Genomic DNA, 12,007 nt, shown 5'->3' with positions numbered 1-12,007 from the left:
TTCTTTCGCCCCGGCTGACGCAGTTTTCGCGCCGCCCCGGCTGACGCGGTTTCGTGCCGCCCCGGCAGACGCGGTTTTTTGCGCCGCCCCGGCTGACGCGGTTTTTGCCGCCCCGGCTGACGCAGTTCGGACTTAGCACTTTTCGGCTGTGCCTGGCTGGCGGCCCACTCACTCGATCGCCATGTCTGTTTGCCACAGTTTTCCCGGTGGTGCCGCACCCGGGCTCGCCCCGGCTGACGCAGTTTTCGCGCCGCCCCGGCTGACGCGGTTCGTGCCGCCCCGGCAGACGCGGTTTTCGCGCCGCCCCGGCTGACGCGGTTTCGTGCCGCCCCGGCAGACGCAGTTCGGACTTAGCACTTTTCGGCTGTGCCTGGCTGGCGGCCCACTCACTCGATCGCCATGTCTGTTTGCCACAGTTTTCCCGGTGGTGCCGCACCCGGGCTCGCCCCGGCTGACGCAGTTTTCGCGCCGCCCCGGCTGACGCGGTTTCGTGCCGCCCCGGCAGACGCGGTTTTCGCGCCGCCCCGGCTGACGCGGTTTCGTGCCGCCCCGGCAGACGCAGTTCGGACTTAGCACTTTTCGGCTGTGCCTGGCTGGCGGCCCACTCACTCGATCGCCATGTCTGTTTGCCACAGTTTTCCCGGTGGTGCCGCACCCGGGCTCGCCCCGGCAGACGCGTTTTTTTTTTTCTTTCGCCCCGGCTGACGCAGTTTTCGCGCCGCCCCGGCTGACGCGGTTTCGTGCCGCCCCGGCAGACGCGGTTTTTTTGCGCCGCCCCGGCTGACGCGGTTTTTGCCGCCCCGGCTGACGCAGTTCGGACTTGGCACTTTTTGGCTGAGCCTGGCTGGTGGCCCACTCACTCGATCGCCATGTCTGTTAGCCACAGTTTTCCCGGTGGTGCCGCACCCGGGCTCGCCCCGGCTGACGCAGTTTTCGCGCCGCCCCGGCAGACGCGGTTTTCGCGCCGCCCCGGCTGACGCGGTTTTTGCCGCCCCGGCTGACGCAGTTCGGACTTGGCACTTTTTGGGCTGAGCCTGGCTGGCGGCCCACTCACTCGATCGCCATGTCTGTTTGCCACAGTCTTCCCGGTGGTGCCGCACCCGGGCTCGCCCCGGCAGACGCGTTTTTTTTTTCTTTCGCCCCGGCAGACGTGGTTCCCCCCCCCCCCTTTTCGCTCGCCCCGGCTGACGAGGTTTTCGCGCCGCCCCGGCTGACGCAGTTTTCGCGCCGCCCCGGCTGACGCGGTTTCGTGCCGCCCCGGCTGACGCGGTTTTCGCGCCGCCCCGGCTGACGCGGTTTTTGCGTCGCCCCGGCTGACACGGTTCGGACTTTGCACTTTTCGGCTGTGCCTGGCTGGCGGCCCACTCACTCGATCGCCATGTCTGTTTGCCACAGTTTTCCCGGTGGTGCCGCACCCGGGCTCGCCCCGGCTGACGCAGTTTTCGCGCCGCCCCGGCAGACGCGGTTTTCGCGCCGCCCCGGCTGACGCGGTTTCGTGCCGCCCCGGCAGACGCAGTTCGGACTTAGCACTTTTCGGCTGTGCCTGGCTGGCGGCCCACTCACTCGATCGCCATGTCTGTTTGCCACAGTTTTCCCGGTGGTGCCGCACCCGGGCTCGCCCCGGCTGACGCAGTTTTCGCGCCGCCCCGGCTGACGCGGTTTCGTGCCGCCCCGGCAGACGCGGTTTTCGCGCCGCCCCGGCTGACGCGGTTTCGTGCCGCCCCGGCAGACGCAGTTCGGACTTAGCACTTTTCGGCTGTGCCTGGCTGGCGGCCCACTCACTCGATCGCCATGTCTGTTTGCCACAGTTTTCCCGGTGGTGCCGCACCCGGGCTCGCCCCGGCAGACGCGTTTTTTTTTTTTCTTTCGCCCCGGCTGACGCAGTTTTCGCGCCGCCCCGGCTGACGCGGTTTCGTGCCGCCCCGGCAGACGCGGTTTTTTGCGCCGCCCCGGCTGACGCGGTTTTTGCCGCCCCGGCTGACGCAGTTCGGACTTAGCACTTTTCGGCTGTGCCTGGCTGGCGGCCCACTCACTCGATCGCCATGTCTGTTTGCCACAGTTTTCCCGGTGGTGCCGCACCCGGGCTCGCCCCGGCTGACGCAGTTTTCGCGCCGCCCCGGCTGACGCGGTTTCGTGCCGCCCCGGCAGACGCGGTTTTCGCGCCGCCCCGGCTGACGCGGTTTCGTGCCGCCCCGGCAGACGCAGTTCGGACTTAGCACTTTTCGGCTGTGCCTGGCTGGCGGCCCACTCACTCGATCGCCATGTCTGTTTGCCACAGTTTTCCCGGTGGTGCCGCACCCGGGCTCGCCCCGGCTGACGCAGTTTTCGCGCCGCCCCGGCTGACGCGGTTTCGTGCCGCCCCGGCAGACGCGGTTTTCGCGCCGCCCCGGCTGACGCGGTTTCGTGCCGCCCCGGCAGACGCAGTTCGGACTTAGCACTTTTCGGCTGTGCCTGGCTGGCGGCCCACTCACTCGATCGCCATGTCTGTTTGCCACAGTTTTCCCGGTGGTGCCGCACCCGGGCTCGCCCCGGCAGACGCGTTTTTTTTTTTCTTTCGCCCCGGCTGACGCAGTTTTCGCGCCGCCCCGGCTGACGCGGTTTCGTGCCGCCCCGGCAGACGCGGTTTTTTTGCGCCGCCCCGGCTGACGCGGTTTTTGCCGCCCCGGCTGACGCAGTTCGGACTTGGCACTTTTTGGCTGAGCCTGGCTGGTGGCCCACTCACTCGATCGCCATGTCTGTTAGCCACAGTTTTCCCGGTGGTGCCGCACCCGGGCTCGCCCCGGCTGACGCAGTTTTCGCGCCGCCCCGGCAGACGCGGTTTTCGCGCCGCCCCGGCTGACGCGGTTTTTGCCGCCCCGGCTGACGCAGTTCGGACTTGGCACTTTTTGGGCTGAGCCTGGCTGGCGGCCCACTCACTCGATCGCCATGTCTGTTTGCCACAGTCTTCCCGGTGGTGCCGCACCCGGGCTCGCCCCGGCAGACGCGTTTTTTTTTTCTTTCGCCCCGGCAGACGTGGTTCCCCCCCCCCCCCTTTTCGCTCGCCCCGGCTGACGAGGTTTTCGCGCCGCCCCGGCTGACGCAGTTTTCGCGCCGCCCCGGCTGACGCGGTTTCGTGCCGCCCCGGCTGACGCGGTTTTCGCGCCGCCCCGGCTGACGCGGTTTTTGCGTCGCCCCGGCTGACACGGTTCGGACTTTGCACTTTTCGGCTGTGCCTGGCTGGCGGCCCACTCACTCGATCGCCATGTCTGTTTGCCACAGTTTTCCCGGTGGTGCCGCACCCGGGCTTGCCCCGGCAGACGCGTTTTTTTTTTTTCTTTTCGCCCCGGCTGACGCAGTTTTCGCCCCGCCCCGGCTGACGCGGTTTCGTGCCGCCCCGGCAGACGCGGTTTTTTGCGCCGCCCCGGCTGACGCGGTTTTTGCCGCCCCGGCTGACGCAGTTCGGACTTTGCACTTTTTGGCTGAGCCTGGCTGGCGGCCCACTCACTCGATCGCCATGTCTGTTTGCCACAGTTTTCCCGGTGGTGCCGCACCCGGGCTCGCCCCGGCAGACGCGTTTTTTTTTTTCCTTCGCCCCGGCAGACGTGGTTCCCCCCCCCCCCTCCGTCTTTCTTTTTGTTTTTTTTTTTCGCCGCGGCTGAAGTGGATTTTTCGGTGCCTCGACGCCCCGGTAGTCGCGGTTTTTCCGTTTCCGCACGGCCCCGGCTGACGCTGCTCGGTCACAGTCGCCTTTTGTGAGGATTGCAGACTTCTTGAGCGCGGGTGTTTTTTTTTTGTTGTTGTTGTTGTTTTATTACGCATTCGCTCCAGCAGACGCTGTTTAGACTTTTTGTTTCCTCTTTTATCCTGCGACGAGGTGACGAGGTTTATTCGGTGCCCCGCCGCCCCGGCTGAAGTGATTTTTCCTGTCCCGTGCCGCCCCGGCTGACGCGGTTGGGACTTCGCGTTTGTTCGGCCGCCACGGGTTTTGGCGCACTCGCTCGGTTGCTTGTTGTTGCCACTTGTTGCGAACCCAGGTTTCTTGAGCGAGCGCGGGCGTTTTTTCTTCCTTTCTTTCTTTGTTCTATGTGTTAGCGAATCGGCCTTTAATATCACACGAGGACTCACAACCAACAATTTTCAGTTTGAAGTGTAAAAAATCTGCAGGTGTTGACGTAACTGACTTGCCCCGTACCCTTGAGTACATCCATGAAGTTCTCGTAGTACTACTAAATCGCATTATTCCAAGTGGAGAAATTCCCATAAACTTGCAAACCTCTACACGAAAATCGGTGCGCGTGATAAAGTTGAAAATTATCGTCCGATATCAAATGTGCCTTCTATAACACAAATTCTAGGAAAAAAAAAAAAAACACTTGTTCGCCGTTTTCTGCGCCGTGACTGGCAGCACTCCGGCGAAGCGAAACGGGGTCGATTCGAGCACGATATCGGCGTCTTTCGACGTGCTCGCCGGCGACCGTCGCACGAGTACGTCGCACGAGCGCGTCTGCCGGGGCGCCGTTTGCGAAGCCGACGCAAAAGTGGGAACCGCCGCTCGGATGATCGCCGCTTTCGGCAGAGTGAGTGTTGGCACTCCGGGGAAGCGAAACAGCGTGAATGCGCCCACGAAATCGGCGTATTTTGAAGTGCCCGCCGGCGACCGTCGCACGAGTACGGTAAACCGCGTCAGCCGGGGCGTAGTTCGGGACGCCGACGAAAAAGTGGGAAGCGCAACTCGGATCTTCGCCGTTTTTGCAGGAGTGAGTGGCGGCCCTCCTGCGAGACCAAGAAGCATCGATTCGTGCACGAATTCGGCGCCTTTCGACGTGATCGCCGGCGACCGTCGCTCGAGTAGGGCAAACCGCGTCTGCCGGGGCGGGCTTCGGGACGCCGATGCGAAAGTGGGAAACGCTGCTCGGATGTTCGCCGTTTTTGGCCGAGTGAGTGCTGGCACTCGGGCGAAGCCAAACGGGGCCGATTACGGCACGATATCGGCGTCTTTCGACGTGCCCGGCGGCGACCGTCGCACGAGTACGGTAAACCGCGTCAGCCCGGGCGGAGTTCGGGACGCCGATGCGAAAGTGGAGAACGCCGCTCGGATCTTCGCCGTTTTTGGAGGAGTGAGTGGCGGCACTCCGGAGAAGCCAAGGAGCGCCAATTAGCGCACGATATCGGCGTCTTTCGACGCGCTCGCCGGCGACCGTCGAACGAGTAGGGCAAACCGCGTCTGCCGGGGCGGGGTTTACGACGCCGACGCAAAAGTGGGAACCGCCGCTCGGATGTTGGCCGTTTTTGGCAGAGTGAGTGCTGGCACACCGGCGACGCGAAAGAGCGCGAAAGCGCCCACGAAAGTGGCGTATTTGGACGTGCTTGACGGCGACCGCTGCAGGAGTACGAAAAACCACGTCAGCCGGGGCGAGCGACCCACGGCGGTCTGGGTGCTTATCGCTGCTATTATAGGGGCACCCCGGCAGACGCAGAAAAAAAAAATTTTTTTTCGACCTTCTTTTTTGCTGGTCGAGCTCGGGTAACCCAGGTCGCAATGGGAGCCGCGCACGAAAGCGGCGTCGCGAGACGCGTTCGCGGTCGCTAGTCGCACGAGCTCGGCAACCGCGTCAGCCGGCGCGGAGTTCGGGATGCCGACGGCTAAGTGGGTACCGCTGCTCGGATGTTCGCCGTTTTTGGCCGAGTGAGTGCTGGCACTCCGGCGAAGCGAAACGGGGCCGATTCGGGCACGATATCGGCGTATTTCGACGTGCTCGCCGGCGACCGTCGCACGAGTACGGCAAAGCGCGTCTGCCGGGGCGAGGTTTGCGATGCCGACGAAAAAGTGGGAAGCGCCGCTCGGATCTTCGCCGTTTTTGCAGGAGTGAGTGGCGGCCCTCCTGCGAGACCAAGAAGCATCGACTCGCGCACGATATCGGTGTCTTTCGACGTGCCCGCCGGCCACCGCCGCACGAGTACGGCAAACCGCGTATGCCGGGGCGGGGTTGGCGACGCCGACGCAAAAGTGGGAACCGCCACTAGGATGTTCGCCGTTTTTGGCAGAGTGAGTGCTGGCACACCGGCGACGCGAAAGAGCGCGAAAGCGCCCACGAAAGTGGCGTATTTGGACGTGCTTGACGGCGACCGCTGCAGGAGTACGAAAAACCACGTCAGCCGGGGCGAGCGACCCACGGCGGTCTGGGTGCTTATCGCTGCTATTATAGGGGCACCCCGGCAGACGCAGAAAAAAAAAATTTTTTTTCGACCTTCTTTTTTGCTGGTCGAGCTCGGGTAACCCAGGTCGCAATGGGAGCCGCGCACGAAAGCGGCGTCGCGAGACGCGTTCGCGGTCGCTAGTCGCACGAGCTCGGCAACCGCGTCAGCCGGCGCGGAGTTCGGGATGCCGACGGCTAAGTGGGTACCGCTGCTCGGATGTTCGCCGTTTTTGGCCGAGTGAGTGCTGGCACTCCGGCGAAGCGAAACGGGGCCGATTCGGGCACGATATCGGCGTATTTCGACGTGCTCGCCGGCGACCGTCGCACGAGTACGGCAAAGCGCGTCTGCCGGGGCGAGGTTTGCGATGCCGACGAAAAAGTGGGAAGCGCCGCTCGGATCTTCGCCGTTTTTGCAGGAGTGAGTGGCGGCCCTCCTGCGAGACCAAGAAGCATCGACTCGCGCACGATATCGGTGTCTTTCGACGTGCCCGCCGGCCACCGCCGCACGAGTACGGCAAACCGCGTATGCCGGGGCGGGGTTGGCGACGCCGACGCAAAAGTGGGAACCGCCACTAGGATGTTCGCCGTTTTTGGCAGAGTGAGTGCTGGCACTCCGGCGAAGCGAAAGAGCGCGAATGCGCCCACGAAAGTGGCGTGTTTGGACGTGCTTGACGACGACCACCGCAGGAAAACGAAAAACCACGTCAGCCGGGGCGAGCGACCCATGGCGGTCTGGGTGCTTATCGCTGCTATTATAGGGGCACCCCGGCAGACGCAAAAAAAAAAAAAATTTTTTTTCGACATTCTTTCTTGCTCGTCGACCTCGGGTGACCCAGGTCGCAGTGGGAGCCGCGCACGAAAGCGGCGTCGCGAGACGGCTTCGCGGTCGCTAGTCGCACGAGCTCGGCAACCGCGTCTGCCGGGGCGGAGTTCGGGACGCCGACGGCTAAGTGGGAACCGCCGCTCGGATGTTCGCCGTTTGTGGCCGAGTGAGTGCTGGCACTCCGGCGAAGCCAAACGGGGCCGATTCCGGCACGATATCGGCGTCTTTCTACGTGCTCGCCGGCGACCGTCGCACGAGTACGGCAAAGTGCGTCTGCCGGGGCGGGGTTTGCGACGCGTACGCAATAGTGAGAACCGTCGCTCGGATGTTCGTCGTCTTTCGCCGAGCCAGTGCTGGCACTCCGGCGAAGCCGAACGGAGCCGATTCGGGCACGATATCGGCGTCTTTCCACGTGCTCGCCGGCGACCGTCGCACGAGTACGGTAAACCGCGTCAGCCGGGGCGGAGTTCGGGACGCCGATGCGAAAGTGGGAAGCGCCGCTCGGATCTTCGCCGTTTTTGGAGGAGTCAGTGGCGGCACTCCGGTGAAGCCAAGGTGCGCCAATTCGCGCACGATATCGGCGTCTTTCGACGTGCCCGCCGGCCACCGTCGCACGAGTACGGCAAACCTCGTCTGCCGGGGCGGGGTTTGCGACGCCGACGCAAAAGTGGGAACCGCCGCTCGGATGTTCGCCGTTTTTGGCAGAGTGAGTGCTGGCACTCCGGCGAAGCGAAAGAGCGTGAATGCGCCCACGAAAGTAGCGTATTTGGACGTGCTTGACGGCGACCGCCGCAGGAGTACGAAAAACCACGTCAGCCGGGGCGAGCGACCCACGGCGGTCTGGGTGCTTATCGCTGCTATTATAGGGGCACCCCGGCAGACGCAGAAAGAAAAAAAAAAAAAATGGGGACATGGCGTGCGTCACCGTGCGGCTTCGCAGCGTTGCCGAAGTCGCCGAGCCCTTCGACTGAGCCGAACGGCGGACAGGGAACGTTGGTCGGCCGTTCTAACCTGTCGGTGCCACGCCGAGACGTCGTTAAGGAAAACCGCGTCGTGGGCCTCTACTACGCCGTCGAGTCGTTGTACGTTTGGTGTCCAGCGTGTCGGCGGCGAGTAGCGGACACGTCGTTCACGACTTCGGTCTTTCGCAGTCGACGCGAACTTGCGGAGAGTCGTGGTGCCTCACGTTTTCGGCAGAAACCGCGGCGGAATTTTCCCGTGCGTGCGCGCACGACCTCGGTGCTGTGCCGTCAGCGTAGTGTTGCACAAACTCGTGGCCTACCCAAGGTGCGGTACGTTTGCGGCCGTATCCTCGGTGGGAATTTCGTGAGTAGGGTCGCAAATTCTACGACCTCGGCGGGTTTGAGAGCGACGTAGACTTGTGGCACGCTCAACGTGCCACACGTTTCGGGGCACACCCGCGGTGAAATTTTCTCGAGTACGCTCGTATTAGTGCCCAAGGAGGTCTGGGTACTTATCGCTGCTATTATGTGGGGGTTCTCGTGAGCGGCGTACGCGAAAGCGACCGGGTGTCTGATATGCGGCGGGCTTCGGCCTCGTCAAGCGTGTCCTCGGGTCTGCTCCAGGGGAATCCACGGCAGTCGTCTGCAGCCTCATCCGCTTGATGCGTTAGGGGCTGGTTGTCGGACGGTGCCGTTTTACCACGATATCGAGGTGTGTTCCGTGTCGTCCTCGGGCGATTCAGATGCGAAAGCGCCGAAGACGCGGGCGTGACCCGTCGTCTGGCGGCTTTGCAGTCTCGGCTCCGTTGCTAGTTCCGGCCGGTCCACCGACAGTGCAGCGGGCTTGGGCAACCCGCACGGCGCGACCGAGTCGATGCAACGAAAAAGAGCGAGCATGAACGTGCTTCTTGCCGCACGGCTCCCACTCGTCTTTCGGGAAGGTTGTGCCGTAGCGAGCTCGAACGCCGTCATCTCGGAGTGCAAAATAAGCGTGTTGGGGCGCCTGAAGGTGGCCTCCGCCGCACACAGACTGCGTCCGGCCCGCCGAAGGCGAGGACGGACGCGCAGTCGAACGATTACCTGGTTGATCCTGCCAGTAATCATATGCTTGTCTCAAAGATTAAGCCATGCATGTCTAAGTACATGCCGAAATAAGGCGAAACCGCGAATGGCTCATTAAATCAGTTATGGTTCCTTAGATCGTTTCTTCCTACTTGGATAACTGTGGCAATTCTAGAGCTAATACATGCAGTGAGCCTGGAGCCCTTTGGGTAACGGGTGCTTTTATTAGACCAAGATCGATCGGGTTTCGGCCCGTATTGTGTGGTGACTCTGGATAACTTTGTGCTGATCGCATGGCCACGAGCCGGCGACGTTTCTTTCAAGTGTCTGCCTTATCAACTTTCGATGGTAGGTTACTTGCTTACCATGGTTGTTACGGGTAACGGAGAATCAGGGTTCGATTCCGGAGAGGGAGCCTGAGAAACGGCTACCACATCCAAGGAAGGCAGCAGGCGCGCAAATTACCCACTCCCGGCACGGGGAGGTAGTGACGAAAAATAACAATACGGGACTCTTTTGAGGCCCCGTAATTGAAATGAGTACACTCTAAATCCTTTAACGAGGATCAATTGGAGGGCAAGTCTGGTGCCAGCAGCCGCGGTAATTCCAGCTCCAATAGCGTATACTAAAGCTGCTGCGGTTAAAAAGCTCGTAGTTGGATCTCAGTTCCAGACGAGTAGTGCATCTACCCGATGCGACGGCTCGGACTGAACATCATGCCGGTTCTTTCTTGGTGTACTTCATTGTGTGCCTCGAGATGGCCGGTGCTTTTACTTTGAAAAAATTAGAGTGCTCAACGCAGGCGAGTCGCCTGAATAAACTTGCATGGAATAATAGAACAAGACCTCGTTTCTGTTCTGTTGGTTTTTGGAATACGAGGTAATGATTAAGAGGGACGGACGGGGGCATTCGTATTGCGGCGCTAGAGGTGAAATTCTTGGACCGTCGCAAGACGAACTACTGCGAAAGCATTTGCCAAGAATGTTTTCATTGATCAAGAACGAAAGTCAGAGGTTCGAAGGCGATCAGATACCGCCCTAGTTCTGACCATAAACGATGCCAACCAGCGATCCGCCTGAGTTACTCAAATGACTCGGCGGGCAGCTTCCGGGAAACCAAAGTATTTGGGTTCCGGGGGAAGTATGGTTGCAAAGCTGAAACTTAAAGGAATTGACGGAAGGGCACCACCAGGAGTGGAGCCTGCGGCTTAATTTGACTCAACACGGGAAAACTTACCCGGCCCGGACACTGGGAGGATTGACAGATTGAGAGCTCTTTCTTGATTCGGTGGATGGTGGTGCATGGCCGTTCTTAGTTGGTGGAGCGATTTGTCTGGTTAATTCCGATAACGAACGAGACTCTAGCCTATTAAATAGGTGCGGGGTTCCCAGCACCTTACAACCTTCTTAGAGGGACAAGCGGCTCCTAGCCGCACGAAACAGAGCAATAACAGGTCTGTGATGCCCTTAGATGTCCGGGGCCGCACGCGCGCTACACTGAAGGAAGCAGCGTGTCTTTATCCCTGTCTGAAAAGACTGGGTAACCCGTGGAACTTCTTTCGTGATTGGGATAGGGGCTTGCAATTGTTCCCCTTGAACGAGGAATTCCCAGTAAGCGCGAGTCATAAGCTCGCGTTGATTACGTCCCTGCCCTTTGTACACACCGCCCGTCGCTACTACCGATTGAATGATTTAGTGAGGTCTTCGGACCGATGTCCGGCGCGGCCTTTCGGTTGCGCCGGTCTGTTGGAAAGATGACCAAACTTGATCATTTAGAGGAAGTAAAAGTCGTAACAAGGTTTCCGTAGGTGAACCTGCGGAAGGATCATTAACGGATTGTGAAGGGTGAGCGCCTCAGCTGCGTCTGCGCCCGACACTTTCTGCCGCTGACCCCGTTTGGACGCGGGGTCGGCTTTTCCCCACGGGGCTGCCTGAATGTGGAGCGGCACCCCGTGACAAATTGTTGCGCCCAGCGGACGCCAACACCGCGACCTTGGACGGTCGGCCAGGTGGCGGACGCGGGTACAAACGGCGCAACGCACTCATAGGTCGGCTTTCGACCCGCCACTGCACCGTGGCTCGAAGCGCTCGAAATGCGCGACCCGACCGCTGCGGGACCGCCTAGTACTGTAAACAGGAGCGGCGGAGCGCGAACGGCGAGTCGTGGTTACGTCGGTAGAAGGCGAGGCTGCGCGTTCCCGAAACGCCAGCCGAGTGCCCTCCCGACCGTTCGAGCGTGCAAGAACGAGACCCGACAATCGCGCGGCGACTGCCAAGTACGAGAGGAACGGCACAAGCGTCGGCGGTCGGTCAAGGAACTGGCGATGTGACGGGTCCGCTGTGCACCAGTGCATACCGTCCCGCCGTCCGCGGCAAGCGCCTCCGCGTCCTCGGGTGACGGAGGCTGCCGGTCGGTTCTTGCAGGCGAGGGATCTCGCTGGCACCGGTTCGCGTTGACGCGCGGCCGGTCATGGCACGGCGATGCGACGGCCGAGGTGCGCAGTACTCGATGGAGGAACCGCACGCTCCGATGACCGTCCCGCCCTCCGCGGCGTATGCGTACCGACCGTAATGGTTGCAGCAGCGCCGGCCGGCTTTTGAATTCGCCACACGAAACACGGTGCGAGATCGCGGTTAGGGGAGCGTCGACGTTGCCAGGCGTTTTGCTTGCTGCCGAGGGAAAGGCGGCACGGCCACGTCGCGCTCGTCGCGATTAGCGGGTCTGCGCGCTTTGGGAAGGTGCCGCAACGACTTGCCGAAAGAGGAAGCACGGAAGAACGAGGGACTTGGACGTCCCGACAATTGAACGCACTTGCGGCCAGGCCCTTGCTGGCTTCGTTCTTCCGCCTCGAGTAGGCTCGTACGCGGCTCCGGCGCCGAAAGTGGTCCTTGGCACCGACTTCGGTGGACGTGGGAAGTGCCGCGCAAGTACGGCGCGCCTGGCTCCACCTGTTGGCTAAAGTAGGCAGCCGGATCGGCATTTTG

At 61.7% G+C, this 12,007-nt stretch overlaps 1 non-coding gene across 1 annotated transcript; it reads left to right on the top strand.

Moving 5' to 3' along the window:
• Nucleotides 1-9,038: 9,038 nt before the first annotated feature.
• LOC142792349 (small subunit ribosomal RNA) lies at nucleotides 9,039-10,853 on the top strand. Its single transcript, XR_012890847.1, has one exon. It is a non-coding gene; the product is annotated as a small subunit ribosomal RNA (ribosomal RNA).
• The last annotated feature ends 1,154 nt before the right edge of the window (nucleotides 10,854-12,007 follow it).

This window comes from Rhipicephalus microplus, unplaced genomic scaffold (assembly GCF_043290135.1).
Source record: "Rhipicephalus microplus isolate Deutch F79 unplaced genomic scaffold, USDA_Rmic scaffold_217, whole genome shotgun sequence".
Taxonomy (NCBI): Eukaryota; Metazoa; Arthropoda; class Arachnida; order Ixodida; family Ixodidae; genus Rhipicephalus; species Rhipicephalus microplus.
The sequence above is the reverse complement of the archived record's forward strand: the minus strand, read 5'-3'. Positions and strand labels throughout refer to the sequence as shown.